At 31.7% G+C, this 12,224-nt stretch overlaps 1 protein-coding gene across 10 annotated transcripts in view; it reads right to left on the bottom strand.

Annotated features, from left to right (window-relative positions):
• LOC131801382 (filamin-C-like) overlaps window positions 1–12,224 on the bottom strand; it is a 154,433-nt gene that overhangs the window by 47,519 nt on the left and 94,690 nt on the right. For 3 of the 10 annotated variants that reach the window (XM_059119992.1, XM_059119993.1, XM_059119994.1), the window contains exon 2: window positions 785–1,502. The exons of the other annotated variants lie outside the window; for them this stretch is intronic. The gene's annotated coding sequence lies outside the window, so the exon portion shown is untranslated. The remainder of the gene's footprint in view (window positions 1–784; window positions 1,503–12,224) is intronic. 10 annotated transcript variants of the gene reach the window in all.

Genomic DNA, 12,224 nt, shown 5'->3' with positions numbered 1-12,224 from the left:
ATCGGATGAAACAGATATATCGGAGCTATAACTATATCTGAACCGATTTTCTAAAAATTGTATTTACTTATTTGGTGGGATATACCAAAATACAGGTCATTTGGACTTATATTAACCCGAAATCTGATGAAGCTATATATAGGAGCTATATACAACTTTGATCCGATTATCACCAATTCCAATAGGGTTCGTCCTTGGGCCAAACAAATATTGTTTGCGAAACTTCATCTCAACCGAATAATATATGCGACCTGCATTTTGTTCACAAAAATGCATGAACGGACGGACGGACGGACTGACATGCATAGATCGACTAAGAAAGTGTTTCTATGAAGATCCTCAAAAGTAACTATGGTCTATCTCGCTTCCTTCTCCATGTTACAAAAACAAATGCCGAAACCATACATTTATAAATTGCCTAATTGTGACAAAAAAATAATTTTCCATAAAACAGTAGTCTTAAATTGATTGCTTAAATTTAGAGTATTCTCCATAGGCTTGAGTTCAAAATACTCTCTATTACAGAGAGCAATGTTTTCCATGGTGAATTGGGCCAAGGTGAATTATTTGTGTCTAAAATTTTCTTCCTAATTGAGTGTTCTTGAATTACACAATTTTAAATAGTCCATGGCTTGTGAGTAAGGCTATTTTTGTCTTAGTAATACGGCCATTTGTTCCTTTTAATTTTACACCTAGCTTAATCTCACTGTTTTATACCACAGTATCCAAAAAACTTACAACTAACAATAACAACAAATATATTCAAAAATTGAATCATACACACCTCGTTTAATCCAACAAAGCCTATCTCTATATGGTGTTAGCTATGTCGCGTTGGTTACGTTTGCTGCTTATATTCGATGGTATTGTATTTTTCTATCCAAGCAAAGATGCAGGCCGTAAGTGATGGCTTTCAAAAAATGGAATATCTAGCAGAATTTCCGGTTTGCTTGTTAAGGCTAAAAATTAAAACGTTGCAGCCGTACAAAAAAAAAACGGCAATTCTTATATATTTATTCGTTTTTGCTTAGGTGCAAGTATTTTTTAACGATTTTTTTTTTCAAGAAATCTCAAGTGCAGTGAAGTTGTGGCAGAGTGCTGCAATCAGGTGTTTTGTTTTTCAGGTTGGAAAAGCTGGATTTAGTCGTCCGGTAGCGGCCGGTTATAATGAATGCGTAACATCAACAATGTAGACAGCGGCAGTGAGCATAAGAGCGCGGCTTGTCGTCAGCAAGTGAGCAGATAAGCAGCGGTTGTAACGCCAGTGGATGTGTGTGTGCGTTTTTCAAAATTCTTTTGTTGTAGCGAAGACAAGTCAAGAGCAATCACAAGAACGGAGATGTTGCACACGTTGAAAATCGGGTTGTTAACCGACATACAACTGGCAGGCGGGCAGGCAAATCGTTTAGCAGGTGTTAATATGAATTTTGTAGGCCTCTCATCAAAGTAAAATTGATGTTGATTATTGTAGGCCAAAAAATTAATTGGTTAGATTTTTTTCACTAAATTATGAAAAATATATATTTTTATTTTATTTCACTTTACGAAAAAACAATATTTTTTTCTAAAACGAATTAATTGATAATTATTATTTTTATAATATCAATTTTCGTGTTATATTTTATTTTATTATCTTTGGTATAATTTTTGTATAACATTCACATTAATTTATTTGTTTGTATTGCATGTAATTAATAATCTTATCATATATATTTAAATATGTTTTTATATATTTATTATTATTATTATTATTATTATTATTATTATTATTATTATTATTATTATTATTATTATTATTATTATTATTATTATTATTATTATTATTATTATTATTATTATTATTATTATTATTATTATTATTATTATTATTATTATTATATTATTATTATTATTATTATTATTATTATTATTATTATTATTATTATTATATTATTATTATTATTATTATTATTATTATTATTATTATTATTATTATTATTATTATTATTATTAGTATTATTATTATTATTATTATTATTATTATTATTATTATTATTATTATTATTATTATTATTAATATTATTATTATTATTAATATTATTATTATTATTATTATTATTATTATTATTATTATTATTATTATTATTATTATTATTATTATTATTATTATTATTATTATTATTATATTATTATTATTATTATTATTATTATTATTATTATTATTATTATTATTATTATTATTATTATTATTATTATTATTATTTATTATTGTTATTATTATTATTATTATTATTATTATTATTATTATTATTATTATTATTATTATTATTATTATTATTATTATTATTATTATTATTATTATTATTATTATTATTATTATATTATTATTATTATTATTATATTATTATTATTATTATTATTATTATTATTATTATTATTATTATTATTATTATTATTATTATTATTATTATTATTATTATTATTATTATTATTATTATTATTATTATTATTATTATTATTATTATTATTATTATAATTATTACTTCTTTTATTTCTTTTATAAGGTTCACATAATTCTTTTTAGTTTTTGTTTATTTTGTTATTTTATTGTCACTTTTTTATTTTATTTTATTTTATTTTATTGCCAATTTTTTATTATTACAAATTAAATTGTGCAACAAAATTCAATTTTCTCAATAATTACCGGACATTCTCGGCAAGATTATGAAAGGTGAGCAAAAAAGAAGGCACATTTATTGGAGTTTTGAAAATTTACATCTCAAAGTAAACTAAATAGGGGTTATTCGACATTTTTTTCAATGTTCGAATGAAGATTTCTTTGAATCTGTTGATATGTGTATAATGTCTTTGGCTATGTCTTTGATAAAAATACGAGGAATGTTAAGAAAGAGAATTCTAACCCTTAAGCGAGTCACAAAAAAAATTTCTTGTCTTATTTTGAAAATTTGGTTAAAAATTCACTTAAAATGGCAATTAACAATATTCTAAAAAATGTAATTGTCATAAAATTCTATTATTGTTTCCGAAAGACGTTAAAAGTCTAAATCTTACCAAAATACCAGAATTCATATATATTATATAAAACAGGTTTTAATGTTAAAGCCGTTCTTTGTGTGAATTTATGTAAAAATCTTCTAAAAACATCACTTTAGAAGCTTATTGTCAAAGACAAAAATGTTTTCCATAAAATTTCATTATGAGTCGCCATAGCAAATAAATTCGTATTTCTTTGGGATATCAAAACAAGTAAAATGCAGTAATTTCGGCCAGGCCGAACTTTGAATACCCTCTACCATTTAGAACGAATTTGGAAATTTTCAAAAAATTAAATCCGTTCAAAATTTTATTAAAATCTTACAAATACCGAATATAGGCGTTATATTGGGGTCTATACGACGTGGACCTACATAGGCATTGTTTGTAATAAGCCATTACCATATTCAAATTCGAAACTTGAAATAAACGGCTAAAATCGTCAAAATACCTTATATAGGGATGTACCGTTATATCAGAGATTTACGAAGACCTGGACCTGCATAGACAATTTTCTGTCACAGGCTGATGCATACATTATAAACTTCAAAAACGACATCTTAAAAAAATTTCGTTGAGTATTGTACCTAAAATCGTCAAAATTTCGAATATAGGGAGGTACTGATATATGGGGCCTATACGAAGACCTGGACCTGCAAAGACAATTTTCTATCACAGACTGTAGTTTCCATTACGAACTCTAAATACGTAATTTGAAATTACTCCGGTGAATAATGACGCTAAAATCATCAAAATACCGAATGTAGGGAGGTACCGTTATATAGGGGATATATGAAGACTTGGACCTGCACCGACAATTTTCTGTCATAGGTTGTTGTATTCATTACGAACTTCAAATGTCAAATTTGAAATAATTCCGGTGTGTAATGTCGCTAAAATTATAAAAAAAACCGAATATTCAGAGGTACCGTTATATGGGGGATACACGAAGACGTTGACCTGCACAGACAACTTTCTGTCTTCGGCTGAAGTATCTATTTCGAACTTCAAATAACAAATTTGAAACAATTCCGGTGTATGATGTCACTAAAATCATCAAAATACCGAATATAGGGAGGTACCGTTATATTGGGGCTGTATGGAAACTTGGATCTACACACACAGTTTTCTGTTTTAGGCTGTAGTATCCATTTCGAACTTCAAATGCTAGATTTGAAACAATTCTGGAGAATAATGTCGCTTAAATCATCAAAATACCGAATGTAGGGAGGTACCGTTATATGGGGGCTATACGAAGACGTGGACCTGCACACACAAATTTCTGTCTCAGGCTGAAGTATTCATTTTGAACTTCAAATGCCAAATTTGAAAAAATTCCGGTGAATAATGTCACTTAAATCATCAAAATACCTAATATAGGGAGGTACCGTTATATTGGGGCTATATGGAAACTTGGACCTACATAGCCCATTTACAAACTTAACCTGCCTACTGGCAAAATAAAAATATGTGCAAAATTTTAGCCTTCTATCTCACTTCGTTCGAAAAATAGCGTGATTAAAACAGACAGACAGACGGACAGGCAGACAGACACACAGACGGACATTGCTAAATCGTCTTAGAATTTTACGCTGATCAAGAATATATATACTTTGTTAGGTCTGACATGAGTATTTCGAGGGGTTACAAACGGAATGACAAAATGAATATAGCCTCCATAGTATGGTGGAGGGCATAACAAGAGATTCCCTTTCTTTGATGGCTCATAGTGAAATTTGATGAGGAATATTTTCGTACTTATACTATTATGATGCTTTGTTGGAGATTTTTGCAGAAAATTAATATAGAGTATGGTTTTAACCCTAAAATGTGGTTTTAATATATAAGACTTCCAAGCGTTGAAGTTTGATTTAAGCTCTTGACGTCTTCTTGGGCCTATAGTAGAATTTTTTACCATGATCCCGTTTAACAGACTTTTTACCCGTATTAAAAATAAAGATCCAAAAGGACAGATGATCCTTGTATTTTTATCTGTAATATTGCGGAAGACACAAAAAACCTAAAATGAACGAATGCGAGGGGTATCTAAATTCGAAATTTTCAAAAAAAAAAAAAAAAAAAAATGTGGAAGAGGGGGTATCTGACACAACCCAAGTAATCCCGAATTGTTATCTGTATTATTGAGGAAGACACGCATTCTAATTCGGAATATAAATATTCATAACACCGATATTAATATCTTCTATTTTTAGCTCTACTTCCATAATCTACTGAATTTTTTTCTGTAATTATTAAAAAAAGTAAATTTTATCGCACAGTATAATTTTATTATGTATTATTATGTAATTTTATTATTTATTTATTATTTTATTATTAATATTATTTTATTATAATTATTATATTTTTATATATTTTTTTAATTTTTTGAAACATTGTAATTTTATTATTAATATTAATTTATTATAATTAGGGTAAGTGTACCAGTAGTCGGCACTTTTAGGATTTTCGCGTTTTTAATCGCTCACCATTCTGAGTGGAACTTTTCAATTATTACAAAGTTAATTTATTCCGATTCGAAATTTTGTATAGTTTTTGCAATAAAAAAAAAAGTTTTAATAACTTTTTATTAAATTTCATAAATTTGTAGTTTTATTAAAAAAATGCTTTTTTGCCAGTAGTCGGCACCACTTGCTAATTGTCGGTATGGCATGTTACAACAGTCGGCATACCAATTTTTTTGTAAGAATAATTAATAATAATAATAAATTAATTCATTAAAATATTATAGTTTTGTTTAGTTAAACTGATTCGACGTCTTTATTATACTTTTCTTAAGAATATGGATTGTTGAGGACCTTCACAGACAAAAATTTAATTTTTATAGGAATAAATCATATTTTCTTAACGAAATTGTACACAAAGATAGCTGACAATATATTTGAAGTAAGCAAAATAGATTTAGTTATAATAGTGTCATTTATTTGGGCTTAAAAATAAAAAGTGCCGACTACTGGGACATGCCGAACTTAGGCACACTTACCCTATAATATTTTTATATATTTTTTATTTTATTGAAACGTTGTTCCCGTATTTATTTATGTTTCTTTTTCATAATATTTTTTTCCTTTCTGGTTCACTTTATTTTAATTTATTTGTTGTAATTAATTTTGATATTTCTTTGACATTTAAATTAGATTTTAACACGCTTTGTTATTGTTTTGTATGTTTTTTATAAATATTAATAATTTTAAATCAAGGTGAAAAAGCATGATCACTTGATTGAATTGCCGGCACGCGAATGTCACGCATTTAATTATTATTATTTTTTTGTTTGTTTTTTATTCTTATTCCTTTTCGCCTCATTTGTGTTTCTTGGTGTTTTTGTGCTAATGTTGACCTCTGTTTTAGATTGTGAAAATATAATGAACCCCTTCATACAATGTTTGAGTATGATTAATACAATTTGTTTGGGAGATTTCATATGAACGGCCTAAGACTAATTCCTAGTAACGAAAATATCAAATGTGCCGATCATCGGCGTATTGCTAACTTTCCTCTATAGCTATATTTTGTAAAATCCAAACAATAGTAAATGGCCTAGAAAGAGCAGAAGACTCTGTCGCAAAGAGTAGAAGACTCTTTCGCAAAGAGTGGAAGGCTCTTTTGAAAAGAGTAGTAGACAATGTCACAAATATATACAGTCTTATTAAGGTTATGCAAGTTAAGAGTTTCTGGACAGAAAGCCGAATTTATTTAACCCGTACACCTCTGCAGTACGTGCTATATTGCACACAAACCCCACCCAAATTTTCTAGACAAACTTTATAAAAACTATAAAATTATTCAAAATATGTTAATGAATATTTAATAACCCTCTGAGGGTGATAAATTTCATTTTAAATATTTTCTAATATCATTATTGTATAAATTAAGATAAGCCTGCAGACGGTTTTTTTTTTTCATTGAAAAGGTAGCTATTCAAAATATTATTTTCATTTCTTTCTTCTTTTCGTTTTCGTTCATATCAAAATTTACACTTGAGTGAATTTTGGTGCTGGTGGTCCATGTGAATGAAAATCTGAACAATGTTCATTTGAATTTGCATGATAATCGGTCATTTCAAGTTTTTGCTTTTTTTGTTGTTTGTTTTTTGACCATGGATAATACTGGATACTTAAACAAAAAACATGCCGTTATGTGTGTATGAATATATGTGTGTGTGTGTGTTTTCTTTATAATAATTTCATCTTATTATTTTAATGGCAATATCCAAATCTGACTGACGTTGTTAGCTAATGGCAAAATAATGAAACGAAAGTGAAATTTCTTCATTAGAAACGAAGCTAAAGGAGAGGATGAAAAGTTTCTAAGACATGAAAACACGAATACAAAAAAAAGAGTATTGGGGTTTTTTGTTTAGTTTTCTAAAGTCGAAATAAATTATTTAACATAAAAATACAAATTACAGTAACAACAAAAACAAAACGGGTTTTCATTGCGAAGAATCGAATGAGTAATATGATATGTTTAGAGATTAACCTTTAACCAAATGAAACTGATAGTTTTTGGAATTTGGTGACTTTTATACATTTTTTGACATTTGACGGGTTTAAAGGTAAGAAATATGTATGGATCTTCCAGGTCTTCAGTCCATGAACAAAAGGTAGTTATTCGACCCCTCGAAGACCTTTGCAGGTCCCTCAAAGGAGTTTTATTGAGAGAAGACCTTTTTCTAAAAGGGAAGATACAATCTATTTCCATCTACTTAAGAGCAGAGTAGATGGGTCTGATGGAATATGGTCGCATCTACTTTGCAATATATTGAAACTAGATCCATCTACCCTACAGTATATGGCTTCAGGGAACGTCCTCTAGATGATCTCTGGGTCTATACAGACAAAAAATGTCGTTCTCATCTGGGCTCATTCATTCTAAAGTATATGGCCTCTGGGTCCGTGTATTCTAAAGTAGCTAGCCTGTATATGGCCTCTGGGTACATCTTAGGAATTTGGGTACATCTACATCTACACATCTACGCTGACGTAGATGGACTCTGGACACATCTACTCTAACGTGGGTGGCCTCTGGGCACATCTATTCTAACGTAGATGACCTCTGGGCACATCTACTCTTACGTAGATGGCCTCTGGATACATCGACTCTAACGTAGATGACCTCTGGGCACATCTACTCTAACGAAGATGGCCTCTGGGCCCATGTACTCTACAATATATGGAATATAGACCCATCTACTTTGCAGTATGTGGCCTAGCTAGCCGACTGGTCAGTGTGTCTAACCTACTAGCTGATTTCCCAACAACCTTACATAAAGAGAAGATGTTTAAAGAGTTATTATATATATTGAAGTTGCCCCGCAGATCCTCTGTATAAAAGACTCTTAGAAGGTACTCTCTGCTTTGAAAACTGTCAGAAGGTATTTTGGCATTGAATACATTTAGGAGGTGCACAGACGACCTTCTTTACATGAAAGGCCTTTAGGATGTCTTCCCTACACAGAAGATCCTCGGGCATTATTGTCTGTACAAGAGACCCTCGGGAAGTCTTCCCTGCACAGAAGACCTTTTGGATGTCACCTTTCTGTAGGTCTTATCCGTATAGATGAACTTTTAGAAGATGTCACTGTACAGAAAAGGTTTCAGAGCTTTTTAAACGACATTAAAAGACACTTCGGAGGTCTTCTCTGCGTAGAAGACTTTTCTGAGATTTTCTACATATAGGAGAATTTTTTGGAAGTCTTTTCTATATAGATGTCTTTCGGAAGGTCTTTTCTCAAACGAAGAGGTCTTTCCTGAATGGAGTCCCTGTGGAGGTTCTCTCTGCGTAGAAGACATTTTATAAGTCTTCTTTGTGTAGAATACCTGTTGAAAGACTCCTCTTGTATAGAGGACCTCTGTATGAAAGACTTTCTTTGGGGTCGTCTCTGTGTAGAAGACCTTCTAGAGATCTGCTCTGTATAGAAGAACTCTCGTAATTCCATTCTATATAAAAGAACTCTCGAAGGACTGCTCCGTATCTAGGATCTCTTGTAGGGTCTGTATAAAAAAAAAACTCGGAGGTTGGCTCTGTATAGAAGACTTCTCGGCGTTCGGCTCTGTATGGTAGAAAATCCTGATTTTTCACCTTCTCAACACTAATCTTCGATTGATCTTCAGTCAAATTCCATCTCCCATGTTAAGCCTACATTTCCACATTCTTCAGGAAACAAAAACCCTGTGTTTCCCATCATTAAAACATCCATTAAAATATGCGTTTTTTTTTTTTCTCTTGAAATTGATATATCACCGGTGAATTCATTTCCTTTTATTTCCACATGATTGCATGTGGAGATTTTTTAGCGAAACCCGGTAAGCACTGACTGCACTACGGGAAATAATAGGTTTGGCGATGCGTGGACATAACAATCAATATGTGAGCGTGTGTGTGAGGTGTTCCAAGTTTGCAAAACTATTTGCCCCCTCCCAAACAGACAATATCGAATAAAGCGGACATACAACCGCATTCCTATGTGAAATCTTAATAGATTTCAGAAAAAATAAAAAACAATCTCAACGCAATACAATGACCAGATAATCTATGGACAAGCGTCTCATGACGTTTCACAGCTATTGGCAGCGACGGCTAGCAAACAAACAAAAAGTAAATTTGAGACGATGGCCCATTCATTCAAGCATTTTTTTCAGTTTGTCAGTCATGTGTGACACAACAAAAACCTACCTCAATCCAACTCAACACAACGCACGCAAAGAGTATTTGCGGTAAAACAACAAATGGGATATACGATTTTCCAAATGAAATTCAATATTTCAACAATTATTTAAAACTCAACATTCAAGTCTTGTTGTTCCTCCTTTCTGCGAAAGATCACAAAACTCCAGACAAACAACAATGACGACACAACAAATCATCTGCAAGCAAATTACAGGAGAAGTAGAAAAAAATCCAAAACCTAAATCTACCTGTTAAATACCTGTGTCATGAAGATCGACAGACATACGAGAAGAAACCCACAAACATACCGACACACTTGTGCGGATTTATTTGGCGAGAAACGGAGATTCATAGAGAAGAAATTCACCACCACCATCCATGTAGACAAGCCCAAAAAGATTGACGAGCCAAGATAATGAGGTTACTAACAACGAAAATAACGAAAGCAAACAAAAAATAAAAAGAAACTCAGCCATAGATAGAGCCGTACATGCTGCACTCACACACATGCACGGCCAATCGAACAACATATTTTGCAAAGTACCTGCGAACTGTAAAAAATGAGCGTGAAGAAATCTTCTACAGGTAAGGGCCAATCTATCGTGATAAACAGTTAGCCGTTGGAAGATGCTGAGAAGGCGATTTGTGTTAATCATATTTTAGTTATGGTGTCTGTCCATTTAGTGAGAAATGTTTGAATTGTATCCGACTCGTGAGAAAGAATCCTGGTGAAAGAGAATTTAACGGGGTTTTCCATGGAAGAGGCTATTAAGGATTTCATTCCGCAAGAAATACAATCGGTCTACAAAACTCGTAAAGAAGACCATGTGAGTTTTATTCGTGTAGAATCTAGTAGAGATGTATGGAATGATTTCCTTACACAGAGAACCCATGGAAGAACACTAGAAAGAACAAGTAAAAAGCAGCTAAGTTCGGAAAATACCGCTCAAAAAAAAAAAAAAAAAAACCGTTGTATGGAAGGCTACACGAAGACTTGGTCCTGCATATACGATTTTTATACTCTCCACCTTACACAGTATGTAAGGTATATTAAATTCGTCATTCTGTTTGTAACACACGCCAGTGTCAAAACGAATAAAGATAGGAAACTAAAATTTTGCACAGATCAGTCTTTGTCGGCAGACAACAGACCTCCCTATATTCGATATTTTGGTGATATTAGCTACATTTTTCAATGGAATTGTCTAAAAATCCATACTAGAAGTTCTTTCTAAGAGAAATGTCTAGAATTTCTTGTATGGAAGAGAAATGTCTATATAGGTCCACGATATCGAACAGCCTACATACAACGATACACCCTGATATATTTTGATGATTTTAGGGACATTTTTCACCGGAGTCGTATTTAGAATCCGTAATGGGTACTACAGCCTAAGACAAGAAATTGAGTATGCGCGCAGCCTAGGACAGAAAATTGTCAATTCAGATCCAGGTCATCGTATTGGCCCCATATATCAGTACATTCCTATATTCGGTATTTTGACAATTTCAGGTACAATATTCACTGAATTTCGTATTTGAAGTTCCTAACAGCTCCAGGATAGCCTGTGACAGAAAATTGTCCACGCAGGTCCTGGTGTTCGCATAGGCCCGATATAACAGTACCTCCCTTCTTTTGGTGTTTTGATGATTTTACCTAAATTATTCATCGGATTTTCTTTTCAAGTTTCGTCTTTGAATATTGTAATGGCATATGACAAAAGTTGCCTATGCAGGTCCACATCTTCGTATAGACCCAATATAACGGCTACATTGGGTGTTTTTAAGATTTTAACAGAACATTTTTTCGGATTTTATTTATTGAAAATTTCCAAATTCTTTCCAAATGGCGGAGGGTATTTAAAGTTCGGCCCGGTCGAGCTTACTGCTGGTTTACTGGTTTGTCATAGGCTGTAGCATCCGTTACGAACTATAAATACGAAAATTGAAATAATTCCCGTCAAAAATGTGGTCCTATATAGACAATTCTCTTCCAGAAGTTAAAGTAGTCAGAAGAAACTCCTTGTTCAGAATTTTGAAAAATTCCATTGAAAAATGTGACTATAACCATTAAATACCGAATATCGTGGGGTGCCGTTACATGACAGCTATACGATATCGTGAACCGATGTAGCCCATCTATGAACTTGACCGGTCTGCAGACAAAAGACTGATTTGTGCTAAATTTTAGCTTCATATCTTAATTCATTATTACTCTAGCGTGATTGCAACCGACGAAGAGACGGGCAGACGGACGAATGGGCAGGGCTAAGTCGTCTTACGCTGATCAAGAATATATGTAGACTTTATTAGGTCTAAAATTATTATTTCGATGAGTTACAATGACGGAATGAAGAACTTAATATACCCTTCACACTAGATGGAGGTGTAGCTTATGCATTAGAAAACTGAAGAATTTCCAAATGAAGTCTCCAATAGTAAAACTGTGTTCTAATATCATGGCCCTATACTGTTTCGTATAACCTGGCACATTTAATTAT

Source organism: Musca domestica, unplaced genomic scaffold (genome assembly GCF_030504385.1).
Source record: "Musca domestica strain aabys unplaced genomic scaffold, Musca_domestica.polishedcontigs.V.1.1 16, whole genome shotgun sequence".
Lineage (NCBI taxonomy): Eukaryota > Metazoa > Arthropoda > Insecta > Diptera > Muscidae > Musca > Musca domestica.
This window is presented reverse-complemented; position numbering and strand designations above follow the sequence as displayed.